Source organism: Ambystoma mexicanum, chromosome 1p, assembly GCF_040938575.1.
Source record: "Ambystoma mexicanum isolate Mex_15411 chromosome 1p, UKY_AmexF1_1, whole genome shotgun sequence".
Taxonomy (NCBI): domain Eukaryota; kingdom Metazoa; phylum Chordata; class Amphibia; order Caudata; family Ambystomatidae; genus Ambystoma; species Ambystoma mexicanum.
In genome coordinates, this window is record NC_090921.1 from 702,189,108 (window position 1) to 702,209,080 (window position 19,973).

General features: G+C 48.8%; 1 protein-coding gene across 2 annotated transcripts in view; it reads left to right on the plus strand.

The window, feature by feature from the left end:
• ASH1L (ASH1 like histone lysine methyltransferase) overlaps positions 1-19,973 on the plus strand; it is a 2,936,548-nt gene that overhangs the window by 295,979 nt on the left and 2,620,596 nt on the right. The window lies entirely within an intron of this gene.

Below are 19,973 nucleotides of genomic sequence, written 5' to 3' on the forward strand. Positions count from 1 at the left end.
GACACGCATCATGGGAAAGCGTACGGCGGTGACAAACGTAAGACGCAGAGGGTTACAGCACTGTCGAAAAAGGCAGCCGATAAAGCAGGGCATCGATTCTGCTGAAAAAGACTCCCTTAAAACAGTCATATGTACCTATGCATCTCCCGATGGGTGAGGATGTCAAGGTCAGCCTGGCAAGGACTGTGGCCGCCAATTCCCATAAACTGCAGGCTAGGGACTGAGTCTCCGAAAGACCCAAAGATCCGCCAAGATCTAAGGATAGTGTTCAGAAGTCGAGGGAAGGGCACAGGGATACCCCACCTTCGTTGGTCCCGCCAGATGATTTCTCTGAGGGAGAGGAAGGACTTACTTTGACGCTAAGGCTCAGAGCTCTGTTTATTGACGGAAGAGGGTACTGGGGAAACTTTTTTTGACGGAAGACTATGAGAGACACCTTTCCACCCCTACACCATTATAGATAGTCAGTCTGGACTAGGGAAAAGTTTGAGGACTGCATGGAGAGATTGGATACGTTTGTTTCATGGGCAGAAGAACCTACACCACGAAGGCTAAGGGATGAAAGCCCTGCTAACCCTAGATCTACATTTCCAAGGCTTTTTGACCCCTCTTTAGAAGAGGACATATATAATTATGACCTTACTGGAGAAAACATTCTACCAGTTAAGGTACAGGATAATCCTTTTTATAATGAGTAGGAACAGGAGGCCATTGGAAATAAGCCCATTGAGGATGATCCTATTGAAGGCTGGGTGGAGGAGCCATATGTGGGTGACCCTCAACCATGGCAATCCCCAGAGCCACAAGACCAGATCCAGATATTCTGGCCTTGGACTCTCCTCAGAATACCCCTATGAGGAACCCTTCTATTGACGATCAACTAACATTTAATGTAATGCTACATAAAGCAGCTGATCACTTTAAAATTGCCACTGAAGAGGCAGAACCTGAAGCCGACTTCGTTAAGGATATACTCAGAGAAGCTACTAACCAGCCAAGCCATCCCTCTACTCAATTTGATTAAAAAACGCATTGCGCCATCTTTGTCTATACCGGCTCTTACAATGGGTGTAATCCCAAGAATTGAAAAACTCTTCCGTACCTCTTCATCAGACCCTTTATATATTGGGTCATTCCACTCCAGATCCTTTGTTGGTCAATACCGCAGGGGTCCCTTTATCAACAAGTGAGGCTCCCCCTGACAAAGAAGGGAAAAGACTTTATGCCCTGGGTAAGAGGGTTACCACAGCGGCGGGATACTCCACGCGTATTGCCAATAACGCTACTGTATTGGCTAGTTACGCAGATGCGCATTGGGCTTTAATACAAGAAGGCCTACAGGAGGCTCCAGAACCTCTACGGACCCACGTACTTTCCACAGTCTCTGAAGGTAACCAAGTTAACCAAAGTATTTTGTAGAACACTTTGGATTCTGCCGAGGCAGCCAGCCGAGCCCTCGCTCAAGGCATTCTCCTCAAAAGTCACGCGTGGCTTCGTAATTCAGGTTTTAAACCTGAAACACAAGCGTCTCTTATAAAGAAACAGTGGAGGAATCCAATTTGTTTGGGAAGGCGGTCAATGATGCCTTAGAGTCTGCGAAAAAAGAACATAAAACCCTAAAGAGCTTGGACCAAATTACTCAGAGACCTGCCACAAGGTGAGGATTTGGAAACAGAAGGTTTTTTCGTGGCCGACGCTCCACTCACCAACAATACCTTTCAGGGAACAACTGGAACTCTCCACAGGGAGCCAATACTTACCACACCACTGTCCCCTTGGGGGTACAGGTTATTGTAAGGGAAGAGGCAGGAACCCGACCCCCACAGGTTCTCCTGCCTCAGTCTCCAAATGGCTCAAAGATTCGTGTCCCCTCCCAAGCCTCTCCGGTCGGGGGGTGGTTGACATTCCTGAAAGCATGGGAGGGAATAACCACGGACCAGTGGGTGCTAAAGACCATCGCCCACGGGTACTGTGTAGAGTTCAACTAATCCCCAAAATGCAGACCTCCACGTCAATGAAGGCTAACACCAGAACATCTTTGCATACTTTTGAAGTCGAGATACTGGAACAAAAAGGAGACAGAGATCGTACCTCTATGGGGGGGCGTGGCCTGGCAGCCATGGAGTAGGCTGTGACTCCGTCATGCTCTGTGATCCGGCAATTGATCTTCTGTAGCGTATGCTACCAGCCAACAAACTAGTACATAGAAATAACCGCATGAGCGTCTAAAGGTGACGGGAAGAGGATGCGTCTACCCGCGAGCGAATTGGATAAGGAATACGGGAGATCTGATACATTGTAGCACGGCCTGAATGCGGCCGTATGACGACAAAATGGCGGCCGCAACAGAACAAAGGAACACGTGAAACCAGCTGGCAGGTCTGCAGAACGGGCTACTGGAGTGACGATAGAGTGAAGAGAGGAAGGGTGGAAGCAGCGGAACACCGAAGAGGGTGAAGGCTTAGGCACAGGGTGGCGCTGCGGGAGGAGCGCGCGGCGGCTGATAGCTGCTGCGGAGACGCAACTGCGGACCAGGCCCCCTGTGCTGGTGAGGAGCTGCCGGGAGGAGCTGCTGAGTCCTACCCAGCAACGTTCCCGGCAGCGCGCGTGCGCATGAACAGTGTGTGCGGCTGCTGGTGACAGTGGGGGAGTGAGGGCTCGCTGACCGCGACTAAGCCGGGTTCAGGAAACCGAAGAGCATAACCCGGGCACCGGAAAATACGTTGCCTGCGAGATATGCGCTCAGCCAGCAGACAACGAGATAAAGATAAGTGACCTAACTGATAAGCAGCGCGGTACATGCGGTGAGCCGCGTTGCGCTTACTTGGGCTGATTCGTTCTGTGCCGCTCCCCTGTGGGCTGGCAGCACAACGCCATGCAATGTAAGATGGGGAGACCCTGCACAATGCGAGGCCTTTGAAGAAGGCACTCAGACCCCAATACTGCGCCAATGAGTACTGTGTGTGACAACGTTATGCAGAGCCAGTGAGGAAGTGAGGCCTTGAGGACCGCGACCGTAAACCGGGTTCAGGGCACTGGAAAGTACAACCTGGGCACCGAAAAGTACGTTGCCTGTGGGACACGCGCCCAGCCAGCAGACAACAGGATAAAGAGTGGTGGCCTAATTAATAAGCAGCGCGGTACATGCTGTGAGCCGTGTTGCGCTTACTTGGGCTGGAAATAATAAATGCGCACTGGGCTGGTCTGGATGTCGGCTTCAGCAGAGGTGCGAGTGGCAACGAAATAGATGACCTGGAAGAGCAGCATCTGCAACTGACAACGAAGATACGTGGGAGAGCACAACCCACCTGAAATCTAAGTGCAGCGCACGCTGCTGCATACTGCAGCTCTTTAAAGGATACGCGCCTGGGCCTGGACTGCCGGGGTGTCGCTGCGGAGCTGCAGGAAACCGACTTGGAATGACACAAAGGGGCCCATAACTGAACACGCAGACAGGACCGCATTATGTCGGTTAAAGGTTAACCCACAATGGACGCCTTTTCTAAGACACCACAAACTCCCGCTGCTCCGGTGTCGGGCCCAGCAGCGGACTCCGCGGGCGGCACTCCAGGGGGAGAAAATCATCAGGTCCTTGCGGCGATAACAGAGCTGAGGAACACATGGCGGACAGCACTGGAGGACCTACGAACGGCCTTGGAGAACAATATTGATGCAGTGGGAATTGAAGTTACCCTGCTGCGACAGGATGTCAGGGTGCTGGCGGAAAGAACGAGTGGACTGGAGATTGAGGTGAAAACGAATACAGAAACTAGTACGAACAATGCAAAGGAGCTCCACATATTGAAGCAGCAAGTAGCTAACCTGGAGAACCGAGCAGCGGAAGCGGAGGGAAGGGCGAGAAGGAACATCCGAGTGGTCGGCTTGCCGGAGGGGGAGGAGGGCCAGGACCCCACGGACTATGTGGAGAATATGATCCTACAAGAGATGGGAGCGGACAAGTTGTCACAAGGGTTTACTGTCGAACGAGCACATCGGGCCCAGGCGAGAAAACCACGACCCGGGGCCCCTCCTCGGGCGATAATTGCGAAAATATTAAACTATAAAGACAGAGAAAAAATCCTGGAATATTTTCGTAAAGGTGGGACGATTGAAAGGGCATCTACTAACATTACGGCATATCCTGACTACACAATGGCAGTGCAAAGGCAGAGATACAGCTATGTGGCAGTCAAGAGGAGACGCCGCGCGGCTGGGATCAAATGCATGTTGTTGTACCATACAAGGCTAAACGTCTTGCACAAAAATAAAGTGTTCTTTTTTGAAACCCCGGAGGATGTGGCGGCATGGCTGGACATGCAGGGCTGCCCAGATGGAGATGAAGAACAAGACCGTGGGAAGCATGATAAGTGAGGGGGATGCAGTAAAATCATTGGGGTGCTGGGCAGAGGGGAGCCCATTATGTCATGTTTCAATACTCGAACTGCATTATGTCACTTTTGGACCTATTGATCCTATTGGACTGGAAAATAGATAATAATAAGTATAGAGTTGACTGGGAAATACTTGCGATAATAAACAGGAGCAGTAGAATGGAGGCAATCTACCCCGCAAGAATTAGTAGTAAGACAGCCCCTAGGGCTGCTTGACCCTGCTGAGCCGTGAGTACGGGCTATTGCCAGAAAGGGCTAGATGCGGGGGTGCCTAAGATCCAGGGATGGAGCTGGGCAACAGTTGGGGAGGGTGTCGTTGGGATGGGATAGGGAGGCGGCAGGGTGGGAGGCTGGGGAGGTTGTTGTGTTAAGGGTGTTTGTAGTTAGGGGAAGTTTGAAAGGGAAAACAAGCCTATATAGACGGAGATGGAAGTGTGATCTGGACCGCACCAGTGGGGGAGGGAAGGGAACTCCAGCCATGGGGGACCTTAAAATAATTACGTGGAATGTCAGGGGACTTAATAGTTATCTAAAGAGAAACAAGGTTATGTTGTACCTGCGCAGACAAAAGATAGACATTGCATTATTGCAGGAGACTCACCTGACGCGGGAAAAGATGGAGATGGTTGCGAAGAAATGGAAATGGGTGGTGGCGGGCTCGACATATCCTGCATATGCTAGAGGAGTGCTCACTTGGGTGGTGCCGCATGTCCCGTTTCAACTGTAGCAGGAAAAGGCGGAAACAGATGGAAGGATGGTCATACTGTGGGGATTGGTTGAGAATAGGGAGATAAACATTGTAAATACATATGCCCCCAATCAGAATACGGCAGCATATTTCAGAACTCTGTACTAACCTTAGCATGTGTACGGGGAGCGCGGTGATCTGGGGTGGCGATTTTAACTGTGTATTAAACCCCATAGTATATAGATCAGATGGAAAGATTGATAGACCCGCCCCAGCGGCTAAAGCGTTAGACACTACTAGACGACTTTGGTCTGGCAGATGTGTGGAGAACGAGACACCCCCAAGAAAGGCAATACTCAAACTATTTTGCCCCGCAGCGGCTACATACAAGACTGGACTATGTCTTTGCTATGTCGGAAGGTAATAACTGAGATTACTCAGGCGGAATATAAAGCGAGGGTCCTTTCAGACCACTTGCCCCTCGTTCTCAGGTGGCAATACTGCCCCCCCGAGGGCAAGGGTTCCGACATGGCGCCTCCGAGCAGAGGCACTTAAGGATCCCTGTTTTAGAGAAGATATAAGGGAGGAGATTATAAACTACTTTGAGACAAATACGGGTAGTGTGGACTCGGCGGGCACATTATGGGAATCCTTTAAGGCGGTGGTGTGAGGTGTAGCCATAGCAAAATCAAAGGGCCTGCAAGGTGGGATCATGGCTGACCTACAAGAAACAGAAAAGGAACTGGAAAAGGCATTGAAGGAGGGAGGTGACAGAGAGTGACATGGAGCTGATACTTACACTGCAGCAGAAATGTGCGGAGCAATGGGAAAGAGAGTGCAACCTCAACTATTAAAAAATATATAGAGATGCAGCTTGCGGGAGGGGATAAAACAGGAAGGCTTTTGACATGGTTGTATAAGAGCGAAACACCTAGACCCCCGATTAGAACGATAACAAGAGAAGATGGTAGTGTAGCAGACACCCAAGAGGGAGTTAATCAGGAGTTTGCAGATTATAGGTTACTGTATGGAGATAAGGAGGCAAGTAGTCATGGGGAGATAACAGAAACACTGGAGGACATGGGACTGCCCAAGATAAGTGCTGAGGAGAGAGAGGAGCTAGATGCACCGATTACTTTGGATGAGTTGGGAGAAGTGGTGAGACAGCTGCCTACTAGTAAGACTCCAGGGGCGGACAGGCTCCCCAGTGAATTTTATAAGGTATATAGGGAGGAAGTGATCCCCCCAATGTTAAAAATGTTAAATGAAGCGTTTGAGGTGGGACGGCTGCCGGAGTCACTTAGAGAGGCGATTATAATACCGCTTCCCAAACCCAACAAGCCTCGGCACAGCTGTGCCTCCTACAGACCTCTGTCGATGTTGAACCAAGACAGCAAGATATTGACTGCTGTCTTGGCAAACAGATTGCGGAGAGTTATTGGCAAGCTAATACACCCCGACCAAACGGGCTATGTCCAGAATACAAATATAACTCATAATCACAGACAGCTCCAACGGGTTGTCGAATGGGGAAGTAAGAACAAAGGCGAAATGGCAATTGTGTCCTTGGACGCGATAAAGGCTTTCGATTCGGTCAAGTGGCCATGGCTGCTTGCGGGCCTTGGCGGGCTATGGTATGGGGCCTGGATACATAAGGTGGGCGAAGATGCTATAAAGTGAACCGCTGGCCAGGGTCAAAACAGGATCGGTGATATCCGAAAGATGGCAGGGGTGATTGCAGGGGTGCCCATGGTCCCCAATGCTCTATATACTAGCCCTAGAACCCCTAGCAATATACCTTAGGCAACAATACGATACTTTAGGTATCGAGATAGGAGGGCAACGACACTTGATCTCCTTAAATGCAGATGACTTGCTGCTGTACTTGAGGCACCCGGAGGAAAATCTCCAGTACATCCTGGAAGTGATGGACAGATATGCGGGGTTGTTGGGTATGGTGGTGAATCCTCAAAAATCCAGTATTTTCCCGCTAGGCAGTTATAAGGGAATCCCTGTGGGAGGGTTGCTGGTGTTACAAACACCATGGGCGGTTAGTACTTTCCGGTATCTTGGGATCGATGTATACCACACAGTGGAAGAGGAGCACAGACATAATACCGAGGTAGCCATTGAGAGAACAAAGTGTATGCAATTTTGGGTGAAGTTGCCTCTAGCAATGATGGGACGGGGCAATGCTTAAGATGGTGGTCCTACCTAGGCTCCTACACTATTTTGGGAATATTCCATATCTGATACCCAAGAAGTTCTTCACTAAACTGAACAGCATGTGTACGGATTTCCTGTGGCATGGTACCCGGAGTATGGTGGCACTTTGGAAGCTGCACAACTTTTATGAAAGAGTGGAGATAAAACTGCCTAATTATGAGGTTTATTATGTAGCGAGCCAACTGGAATATGTTGCCGAATGGCTCTGATGAACAGACCCCTGAATCTAGGTTGTTTGGACAGGATTGTGCCCTGTTTTATTTAAGAGATGATCTGGCTGCCCAAGACAGAAATGGTAGAGCGCCCTAAGATGATGATGCTGGGTTGGAAGATCTGGCGCCGGGTATGCCAGATGATGGAAAACCCATTCCCATGCTCCCCGCAGGTACCACTAGTTGCACTGGCAGGGGGAGATAGGCAGCTGAGGATGATAATCAGGAACCACTGGGAGTCGGTGGGGTTAGTGACGATGGGAGATATCTGGCGAGAGGGGACTATCATCGATTTTGAAGTGCTGGGGAAGGATATGGGGTTACACACGGGCCAGTATATCACGTATCACAGAATGGTGCAGAGAATTAGAAGAATATGGCCGGAAACGGTACTGGAAGAACCAGATGCTAGCATAGATACAATTTATTATATAACTGAGGGGGGGGGGCACGCGATTTCTAGACTGTTCGAGATGATGATGTCCAAGGTTGGGAAAGAATTAACACAACTAAGACTAGACTGGGAAGCGGAAGTAGGAACCTCGATAGAGGACGGGATGTGGGAACGGGCCCTGGGGTACCATAAGAAGGTGTCAAGAAATGCGAGGCTAAAACAGATACAACTATATATCACGCACCGGGCATATGACACCCCAGAGGATATCTAGGTTTGAAAATGCTGGAAGACCGGCATGTCCCAAATGTGACGAAGAAAATGCTGGCATGGTGCACATGTTTTGGTCATGCCCAGTAGTTGAGCGCTTCTGGGGAGAAGTAGGGGAGAAGTAGCACAGAAACTAGCGGAAGGGGGGGTCACGATGGTTATTGATATGGCTTGGGCATGCTTGCTGGGGGGTTCCCTAGAACGCAGAAACTTAAGCATGTTAGTAAATTGAAAGATCTAGCATATGTGCTTGCAAAAAGGATCGCCATGGGATGGAAGACATGTCACAGGCCACGGGTGGAGGTGTGGTGGAGGGAGTTGCAGAAATGGGCGGAGGCAGAAACCATGGTATGGCAAGAGGTGAGCACTGTAGGGGGAGAGGAGAAGGCGGGAACTCTGGTGGCATGGAAATCATTAATAGCGGAATTGTTTGGAACACTACAGGATCTGACAGAATCCACAGAAAGTGAGACCCAACCACGCGAGGCGGACACAGAGCGTGGAATAAATAGGCTCGTAAGGGAGGGTGGGATAAGGGGAGCAGTGACCGAAATTATGTAAGTAACAATTGGGCTGTTGATATTTGCACTGCATGTTTGATTTGTATTGTTTTTGTTTGAATAAACCAATAAAATTATTTTTTAAGAAAAGAGATCGTACCTCTATCACAGGTAAAGCAGGGTATTTATGCAGTGTACTTCCTTGTACCCTAAAAGGATCTAACCATGCATCCTGTTCTAGATCGGCGCCGAGCGAACAAGTTTGTAAAACTACAGAAATTTCGCATGGTCACCCTGCAGGAAGTAATTCCTCTGCTCACACAGGGGGATTACACGGCAACTCTGGATATGAAAGATGCATACTTTCATATTTCAATGTTGCCAGCGCACATAAAGTACCTCAGGTTTATGATGGAGAACAAACATTATCAGTTCAAGGTACTACCCTTCGGCATAGCATCTGCGCCAAGGGTATTTACAAAGCTACTAGCAGTAGCGGCAGCACACCTGCACAGGCAATCCATTCCAGTTCATCCTTACCTCGACGACTGGCTCATAACAGGGGACTCCTACGAAACATGCATGTCAAATACCCAAAAGACGATAGATCTTTTATTCAGCCTGGGCTTCTCCATCAACAAGAAGAAATCCAGCTTAGACCCCAGTCAAGTCAAACAATTCCTAGGGACTCTAATTCGAACAAAGGACGGTCTTGTCTTCCCCTCCGAGAGGGTTCAAAACATGCTGTTTGAAATCTCTCACTATATAGCCAGTCGAGAGGTAACAGTACGCAAGGCTATGCGTCTACTGGGAATGATGGTGTCATGTATCTGCTTAGTTCCACACGCGCGACTGGGCATGTGACCAATACAAGAGTGGCCAGGCAACCAGTGGTGTCAGGCCAGCGGACAGTGGGACGATTTAGTGGTGGACTCGCCGGCCCTAGTTCTCTCGCCACGGTGGTGGTCGTTGAGGGGAAAACCTCTTGAAAGGGAAATCCTTCACCACCCCCGCAGTGCAAGCCACTCGTAACTACGGATGTCTCCCTTACAGGGTGGGGAGCCCACCTGCTCCAACAGTTAGCCAGCGGGGTGTGGTCCCCAGACATAACGTCCAACCACATAAACCTGCTGGAACTGCTGGCAGTGTTCAAAGCACTGAAGGCGTTCAAAACACAACTACAAGGAAAGACTATACTAATCATTACAGACAGCGCCACAGCCATGTACTATCTGAACAAACAGGGAGGCACTCATTCTTCAGGGCTGTCCAAACTGTCCCAGAACATTTGGAAGTGGGCTCTCAAACGCATCATGTTCCTGTTATCACAACATGATCCAGGGGAACTCGATCTTCTGACAGACGTACTCCGCAGAGATTATCCATTGCCCTGAGAGTACGAATGGCGATTACACAGACATCAGCGCCAACGTTTTCACACAATGGGGTTTTCCAGAGATCGATCTGTTCGCAACCCTGGAAAATGCCCAATGCCAGGATTACGCCTACAGGTACCCCCAGAACAGATCCAATGGGCACAGACTCTGGATAACATGGTCAGGGAAATTTGTCTACACTGTGCCCCCAACTCCCCTTCTCAACAAGATTGTGCACAGGAAGCACCAGTTACAATGTTATTGGTGGCCCCCATGTGGGCCCGCCAACCCAGGTTCGCTCCCCATCTTCTCCTATCTCCTCCAGTCAAACTGCCTTGACTGTACAACATGTCGCTAGACAAAGGAGAGACGCTTCACCCATGCCCGCAGACATTGAACTGAGCGGCCTGGCTCCTGAGGTCATAGAATCTGAACACCTGCAGCTCCCCCAAAGATGTATGGACATCCTCAGAGAGGCAAGGAAACATAACACTAGATATTGCTATTCTAGTAAATGGAAACGGTTTGTCACCTGGTGTAACTCAGAGCATCAACCCAATTGAATGCTCTTCTACTCACATTGTCCCTTCGTAACGGTTCACAAAGACAAGGTAGTTTTGCGCACTTACCCTAGATTTGTGCCTACATTAATTTCCAAGTTCCATGTGAACCAGTCAATAGAGCTACCAATGTTCTTTCAAAATCCATCAAGCCTGGGAGAAAGAGCCCTGCACACACTGGATATACGCAGAGCTGCGATGTTCTATATGGAAAGATCTTGTTCACTAAGGAAGACTAATCAGTTTTTCATGTCAGTGGCCACAGGAAAAGGAGGTACAGTCTCCAAATCCACTATTTCTAGATGGATTGTCAATTGCATTACACTCTGCTACCATCTTGCGAAGAGAGAACTGCCCTTCCAGCCTAGAGCACATTCCACTCGAGGCACTGGGGCATCCATAGCATTCATTGCAAATGTTCCCCTTGAATCCATTTGCAAAGCGGCAACTTGGAGTTCCTTACACACCTTTACAAAACACTGTTGCCTAGACACTCATTCTAGGTCTGATTCTCACGTGAGACAGGCAGTACTAAGACATCTTTTCACTACTGTTCCTTCTCACAACCTACCTCCAACTCCGGGTACTCCTCGCTAGTCTATGCACAGCATGCGATTCTAAGCAGATTCAACCATCAGAAATGCTTTTACGGTAAGTAATGCTTGTCATACGTTTTGAACTTGTACCCCCCCACCCCCCACTCCCCTCTCTCACGCCTGAAACGCCAATCTACCGGCCGAGTCATCCTACCCCCCGCCCAACATAAACCAACTCCAAATAGGAATACTGTGCTGCTGGGCAAGGGGGATGGGGTGCTGATGGCTACTGACTCCTATTATCAGCAGGCTTTTCTTTTTTTTCCATATCCATTATACGTCTCATCTTCCATATGGTACAATTAACTCCTACAGTTGTCATGTGAAGTTCGGGGGTATGGCCCCCAAGTAGCCCATACTTTAATCTAGTTAGTAGCTTAATCTTCCCGGGGGGAGGAGGGGGATTTCTCACGGTCCGGAATTTCTGTGGCTAATCTCTCTGCTGTGTCCGGGGATGTGAAGAATGTCTTATCATCATGGATGACCCGGAGTTTAGCCGGGTTCAACATGGCGTAGCGCACCACAGCTTTTTTCCTGAGGATATTCTTTGCGTTTTGAAATGGTTTCCTTTGGCCCTGTACTTGCTGACTGAAGTTTGGGAAGAGGCGTATCGTTGCTGATTCCCTCACCTCAGGACCTTCTTCTCTCTTGCTGCCCGTAACAGTATGTCCCGGTAATTGAAGATGCGGGCAATGATGGCCCTCTCTGCGGGGGGGAGGGGGTTCCCAAGAGGAGGTCTGGTCACTAGCGAATGATGGGCCCGTTCCACCATGAAGAGGTTTGTGACCGGCGGGTTATGAAGGACTTCCAAAAGTAGTTTTTCCATGAACTGTTCCATATGGTCTATCTCGGTGGTCTCTGCCACCCCTGTGATCCTTACGATGATGTTCCTGGATCTCCCTTCAAGATCTTCATTCTTGACCATGGCTTTTTGTATCATTTGCTGCAGTGAGGCGATCTCGTGTTTTAAGTACGGCATTTTTGTCCTCACCCTCTCCGATTCAATGTTCTGCTTCGGACATCCGGCCACACAACTTGACGATTTGTACCGTGGACACGTCCACTTTACATCTTAAAGCGTCGATTTTGGCCCTGAGTCTGTCCGTCCTCCCTTTTAGCGTTAACAGTTTGGTTGAGAGCCGCAATGTCTATTTGGGAGGGGCCTGGGTTATTCTACTGTTGTGGTGGGCCCCGGTCTGATCTGGCGAACTGCTCCATTTTTGATGATCTACCTAGCATGTGAATGGATGACGTGTTCATAGACACCCACTCTGCCTCCATCCCAATGGTTCCCATCTGCCATATGAAGCCACCCTCCCACCTTTCCAGCACACAGGCATAGGCCTACTCTTGCAGCATATAGGGCAATAGGGCCAGGCTTGTAACACAAACGCAAACCTGGTTGTCATCAATGTTTGACAACTCGAGCGGTCACAACCACCCCGCGCCCTTGGGAGCGCATGGTCATAGGTGCAAAAATCCATGGATACTGGAAGGGTGTGTGGATTGGCATGAGGTGAGCGCAAAAATGCCGGAACAATGCTGAAGGGACACACACGTTTGTTGATTGCAGGGGCTGGGCTTTGAAGAGGGGAGTCTGCAGACACAGGATCTGGAGACAGGGTCTGGGGAGGCAACGTGAACGATGGTGAACGTGCGGTAGATGCCTTTTGATGCGTACATGGGGGTTTGACAACTCGAGTGCACAGTCATAGGTGCGAAATGCTATTGAAAGTGGAAGGCGGATGGATGGGGACAAGGTGAGCGCAAAAGTGCACCAACCAGGGCTGGACTCGGCTACTGGGTACTGTGGAGATTTCCCTGTGTGCTTCTGCACTCTGTGCCTATTTTGTATTTTATGTTCACATTATATCATATGAAAAGGGTGGAGCCAGATCGAAATTTGCAATATGGGACCACTTTACAAATTATTTCCAGTGCCTCCATTCGTTCAGTCCACCTGGGCAACAATCATTCTAGCATAACACTCCTAGACGATTGCGTGTGTTCTTGATTCACTGAAAAACTCAAAATATCCTTATTTACTCAGATGTATTTTATTTAATTGGGTGATGTTGATGGCACCAACAAACTATAAATTGTATACTTGAGGTTGAAGTACAGTATGAGAAAATCCCCTGTACTGTCCGCTGTCAATGGGGAATTTCGCCCGTTGCGAATGGCTTGAACGACACAGGCAGATATTACTCATTGATTGCGGTATCCAAGCCTCCCATAAAGCCACCATGTAAACAAATGATGGGCCACCAGCCTGTACCACCTCAGAAAGAAACATACATAGTCTCCACCTCGGTTGTCATGACCTTGCCATGATTGCAGGTACACCACGTTGAAACGTCTCCCATGCGTCTCTGCTGCGGCTCATGCTCTGGTGATTGATCTTGCAAACTATTGTCTGTCTGATTTCCCCACTGTTTCAGCAGCCTTCTTTCCTTTTTTTCCTCCCCTGAATACTCCGGCTCGTACTGCGAGGGCTGTATTGTTGACCTTGTACGATAAAGATTGAACCAAAGTGCAAGTAACGGGTGAAATCAGTTCTGCTATTGTAAGTAAAGGTCCGCAGGTGCTTCGTACTAGCAAGATGGCTCAACCAAGCAGAAAAGAGGCACGGGGGATCTAAACTGTTGGCTAAGAAACTAGAGTCACTTGATCAGAAAGGGTCTGTTACTTCTTGAGGAAAGCGGCGTCCTGCAATTTCCATGAAGAAAAGTCAATAACTTGCGGACAGAGAACATTGAAACGAGACGTGCATTGGCGTTGTTGAATGGGCCGAATGCGTCTAGTGATATCCGTTTCAGGGGCGTGTGTTTTGATATTGCCATGAGCGCACTTGAACCTAGGGCGATCGATCCATGGATAGGATTAGCACAAGATTGCTGCGCCCAACATGTTGTTTTCGCATATGTAAAAGTGAGGAAAACTAAAGTAAGAGGCATCGCAATTACCATCGATCACTGTATGCTTTTAATAACTTGCCTCAACGATCGGAACTAATATTTGTGAGCGCAATATTCCTTTTAAGGATAATTGCACACACTCCGTATGTGCATGCAGTCCCAGTTGTTTGGTCTATTGCGTTGTTTGAATGGAACGTGTCCTCAGCAAAGGCATGCCCACCCCATTGGTAGGGCGCTTAGGAATAGCCTTCATGTCACCTAAGTCTGCAGCAAGTCCTAAAGGTGGCACCTGAAACGTGCTGTAGTTCTGCTGCCCCTTTCAAAGGTAAGTATTGTCTCCCAATGACTTAAAAGCTTTCACAAACTATTTCAAGGATGAGCGTGCAAATTGCCAGCTCATTGGTTCCACTTTATTCGTTTATAGGTTTTGCTTCCTGGAAGTCTAGTGCTAATTTTTTTGGATGGAAAATATTGTCTCAACCCCCTTCTAAATATTCAGAGGAGAAATGTTAAAGAACTAATCTATAACTTTTACAGGCTTTATTGGAAGTACCTTCACATTTGTTTTAATTGGGTTTATGATGCACATATGCCATGAGTATTTGAAAGCATTCTCTGGATGACTATCCTTTACATATTTTGTTTTATATGCATGCTTTTTCTAACATTTGGTACATTTCTGATATTCTGCACTGGAGCAAACAATGTTAGCCATCATTTCCTTAACCACTCTCCCATGACACTTAACTAGAAGTTCTCTTTAAGTTGAAAAAAGGTAGATGGACTGCTGAAGCAGCAATTATACCTTTGATTCAGTACAGCTGACATGACTTAATGAAATTGTGTATGATGGCTGCAGAGAGAAAGTTGAACACTAATGTACACGTTATCTGAGATCTTCCTCAAAGCCAAATAAAACATTTTAATTTCTCAACCATGCCAATGGTTTATCCATGGGATGTTTCACAAATGGAACCACTATGTTTTTTTGAATTTTCTAGACGTATTACATCTTGCAATGGAGCCCCACAACTGTGTTTGGCCCAATTCTGCCTATTGGTATAAACACCACCAATTGCTTTGGCTTTGCTTTGGCTATCGGTTCATTTTTCCATCTGCCAGGTTACAATCTGGCCAACAAGTAATCTTTAGGAAATCTTTGGTTTTCGTAGTGAGTATTTTCTATATTTCAATGACATTTTTTATTGTATTTTTCTGGCTATGGATCTTTTTTAAAAAAGTCACTCGTACGTCCCGTCCCCCCATACTTATGGGACATTCCTCTGTCCTGTGGGATGGGACCGGAGCACTTTGTAAAAAGCATCACATTTTCCAAAAATGTGTCCTTCCTCTCTTTTTTACGCGGGGTACCGCACACTGATGTAACCCTGGCCTCATTAGCTCTGCCCAGTGCATTGCCCATCAGTCCTTTCCTCTGCACGTTCGGGACTGGACGCACTTACATCTTCGAAGATTTTTTTTACTTCCAGTGTCCTTCTCTCCTGCTCCGGCTTAGCGGTTGCGTGCTAGTCCGTCTATGCTGTTTCGGTTAGATTTTCCTTCTTGTTCTTCCTGCGAACGACGCTTCGCTAGGCTGGATCCCCATCCTCTTTGTTTAGAGTGTTTTGGTTCGGACCACAGGTGGGATTTGTGCTTCTACTGCGATTCACTTTAGGTCCGGGCACTTCAACGTCGTCTGGAGCCGTGCGAGGAGGTGGTTCAGCACGTTCTTCCTCTGCATTTTTAGAGTTTCATCGACGAGAAGAGACGACCAGTAAGTTCTTTAGTTTTCAGTGCACCCCAACTGGGGGACTCCTTCCCGGGGTCTTCCCGGTCCGGTAGGGGCTTCAAAAGCTGTTACAGGGGTTTCCCCTGAGGTGCCTTCCAGGCCTCAGAAAAGTACCAGAGCTTTCTCTGAGGGCCTCCGTAAGGGGCCTGCTCACAGCGGATTGCAATCCGAGGCCCCTCCTGTGGGGGCTATTCAACGGCCCAGTTCTACTGAGGTGGTGGGGTACCGGAGCTTGCTTCAAGGTCTCCTTGTCTGGAGCTTCCCATACAGACACTGGGGCGTGCCCCGAGGCCTCGATTGAGGTTTTCTGTACCGAACAAAGGTTTGAGGCCCCTCGTGAGGGAGCTGTTACCAGACTCTGGTCTGAGGTTCCTCTATCAGAGGCTAAGGTGTCTGACAGAACTGAGAGGCCTGTCAAGGTCTTGTCGGTGAGGTGGATTCCCCATCGGTCCCACTCTAGTGGTGATACCGGTTCTGTCGAGGGGGCACAGAGTGAGGTCGCTGACCACAACTCCTCTGTTACCGGCGTGGCCGAGGTCCCTCTTTCAGAGGCCAATTTGGCTATTAGTATGTCTCAGAAACATCCTAGGCCACACAGTACCGGCTCTGCTGAGGTTCCTTGTGTCAAGGCTAATGTCAAGGCCCTGACCTGTCTCTGGAGACCCCTGCCTCACTCACACATGTGACGCAGTTCTACTCAGGCGTTGACAAAATGGTGCCTGTTCCCGCGCGAACTACGACAGCCATTTTGGACTCTTCCTTTACACCATCGGCGTTGGGCACTGGGAGCATTTTTCCGGGTGACCATAGTTTTCCTTGTCCACTGTTTCGTCCAGTTTGACTGGAACGCTCGGATGCCATTAAAGCACTTGGTCTCGCTCCCTGCGGCGTCTGCGCCATTGATCTATGCCAACCTGGCTGGTGAGGGCCACTCTTGGCAGCCCTCTCCCTTGCGGCCCTGGAGCTACTCCTCTCATGAGGCTTTCTCCTGCCACAGTGTCTAAGCCTTCGGCAGAGGATGCCTTCTTTGGAAAATTTCAGAAGCTCATGCACTCTGACACCATGAAGGAATATTTCAGAGGTATTTTTAAGGAAATCTACCCTGCAGGGCTGAATTCTGTGCCAACGGTTCCCGTCGCAGCACCGGTTGTTCCTGGCAGCTGTACCAGTTGGTCCACCTCCAGACCTTCTGCTTCCAGTGCCCTTGTCTCCAATAGACAAGTGTTGGGTAGAGCCAGACGTGACGCAGGTCGATCCAGACGCGTTCGTTGACACGCGGGGATCAGGATGGTGATGACCAGCCCCGCTCTTTAGGGCGTTCAATGACCGTGTACTGGATATGAGACTACTGAATATTCCCGTACCTGATGCAGCCCCTCCGCAAGAAGAGGTGCTTTCGGTGGTGTTCACCTTGTCCCCTCAGGAGCGCACCGGCTTGTTCTTCCAGAAGGATGTTTTGGCTGAGGTTCGCAAGGTCTGGGATACACCTCACTCTGGACTGCACGTTAACAAAAAGATTTACGCTCGTTATAGGCTTCATACTTCGGCGGAAGTAACCTTAGCGTCTTTCCCGCTTCCTTGGTCCACAGTGGTGGCGGCCGCCGTGCTATAATCCAGACAGGTTTCAGTGTGATCTACAGCGGCAGTTCAGATTCTGGCCAAAGACTACAAGCTGCTTGACTCTTTGGGGAGGAAGATCTTTGCTAATTCGGCCCTGCAGTTACGCCAGGCGAACCCATTCAGCATGGTATCTGGCTGGTAGCAATACACATTTCGGGCCAGCTGATTGTTATGGCAGATGCCCTCAGCCGGCAGTCAATTGTCAGCTACGAGTGGGAGCTGAACACGGAGATCCTCTCGGATATTTTTTGCTGTTGGGGCACTCCAGTTGTGGACCTCTTTGCGACATCTACAAGTGGGAAGCTTCCCCTGTATGCCTCCAGGAACGGGCTTGGAGCCTCCTCACTGGGGGATGCTCTCGAAATTTCATGGCACAACATGAAGGCCTACACTTTTCCGCCTCTTCCTCTGAACCATCAGGTGCTTTGCAAGCTAAGTAACACAGTGCATTGCTCCCTGCTGTTCATAGCCCCTTGGTGGCCGGGCAGGTTTTGGTTTTCAGAGCTTTAGCATCTATCAGTGTGCCCGCCGTTCAAGCCTCCACTGGTCCCCGACCTGCTTCACCAGAGCAATCAGCAGTTGTGGCACCCCTCTCCACAATCGTTCAGCTTGGCGGCCTCGTGCCTGAGTTCAGATCTTTAGAGTGCTTCAATTTGTCTGCGGATAAGATGCGCGTTATTCAAGCGGCCAGGAAGCACTCAAGATCTCAGTATAGAAGTAAATGGCTACGGTTATGTCACTGGTGTTTGGCCGGGGAGGCTACTATCGACATGGTCTTGTCTTTTCTTTTACATCTGGCATCCGTGTCTTCTCCTGCAGGACCTATTTATTGGCTGTTGTCGCTTATTTGTCCACTGACCAGTGCTCTTTTTCACTGTCTAATCCAGTCATTAAAAGACACTTTGTGGGCCTGATGCATCTTTATTCTCCTGTTTGGAACCTACATCCAAGGTGGGATTTGAATGTGGTCCTTACGGCCTTGTCATAAGCCTTTTGAGCCCATGGCTACTGTCGATTTTAAGTACCTTTTCGTGGAAAGTGTCCTTTTTGATTGCTGTGACTTCGGTAAGGCGTGTAAGTGAGCTTCAGGCCTTGTCGGTGGAGCACCCATTCCTTACTTTTCATAAGGATAATGTTGTACTGCGACCGAATCCCGCCTCTTTTCCGAAGGTGGTCTCTTATTTTCATCTGAATCAGTCAATTTCATTGCCTGTATTCTTCCCAGACCCGGCCTCAGGGGCCGAAAGGGTTCTGCACTGCCTGGACGTTAGAAGAACCCTTAAGTTCGATCTGGACAGAACATCTGATCTTAGGAACTCTTTGCAGCTTTTTGTGACCTTCGGAAATCCGCAAGGAAAGCCGGCCTTGAAAGTGACCATATCCCGGTGGATCACAGCCTGTATTTCGTAGGTGTATACCATTCAGGATCTTCGGGCCTCAAAGGGAATTTATGCTCATCTTGTGCGGGACAAGGCGGTTGCTGTTGCCTTCCATAAATATGTTCCCTGGGAGACCATCGCGAAAGCGGCTACGTGGGTCTCCCCATCAGCTTTTTGTAAGCATTACTCTCTGTATCTGAGCTCCAGGGCTGATGCTCAGTTCGGTCAAGCTGTGCTTAGGAACCTGTTTAAGTAAGGAGTTTCCATCGACCCGTAATTCCTGTGAGGAGTGCTTGGGAATCTCCCATAAGTATGGAGGAAAGGGGGTGGGACGTAGGAGTATAATAAAGTTACTCACCATATTGACTACCTTACTCCTAGTCCCCTTTCCGTCATACACCCGCCCGCCGTCCCCTCTAAAATGTTTACTGTTATTGCTTAAATGTCATAGACCTGGCGATAGAAAAGGACTGATGGTCTATGCGCTGGGCGGATCTAAGGAGGGCAAGGTTACGGCCGCGTGCGGTACACAGTGTAAAAAGAGAGTAATGACACATTTTTGAAAAATGTGATGCTTTGTACAAAGTGCTCTGGTCCCGTCCCACAGGACGGAGGAATGTCCCATAAGTATGGAGGAAAGGGGACTATGGACTTAGGAGTAAGGTAGTCACTATGGTGAGTAAATGTATTCTTTTTTGTTTAGTTTTCATAGTTTTTGTTTGATGCTTACCCACAGCGACAATCCTTTGATTGCGTTATGAAATATTTCTTTCTTTGCACATTTGGATTTGAAAAATTTAGATGCTAAGGAAATGTTTTGGCGCAGGTCTCTGGAAGCCCCCAGTTTCGGCACCACCACCAACGTCCATTTAATTATTTTTCAAAATATGTAGTTGATGCTGAAAACAAGGGGGTCTGCATTGGTGCAGGGTACTGGTTTCTGTGGATCAATTGCAGATTAACTTTGCAGTGGTAGTTGTAGTCCTTGCTCTGGGAAGGCTAATAACCATGGTTATTGAATATTGAATTCCTTTTTTCTTTTTTTTTTTTTTTT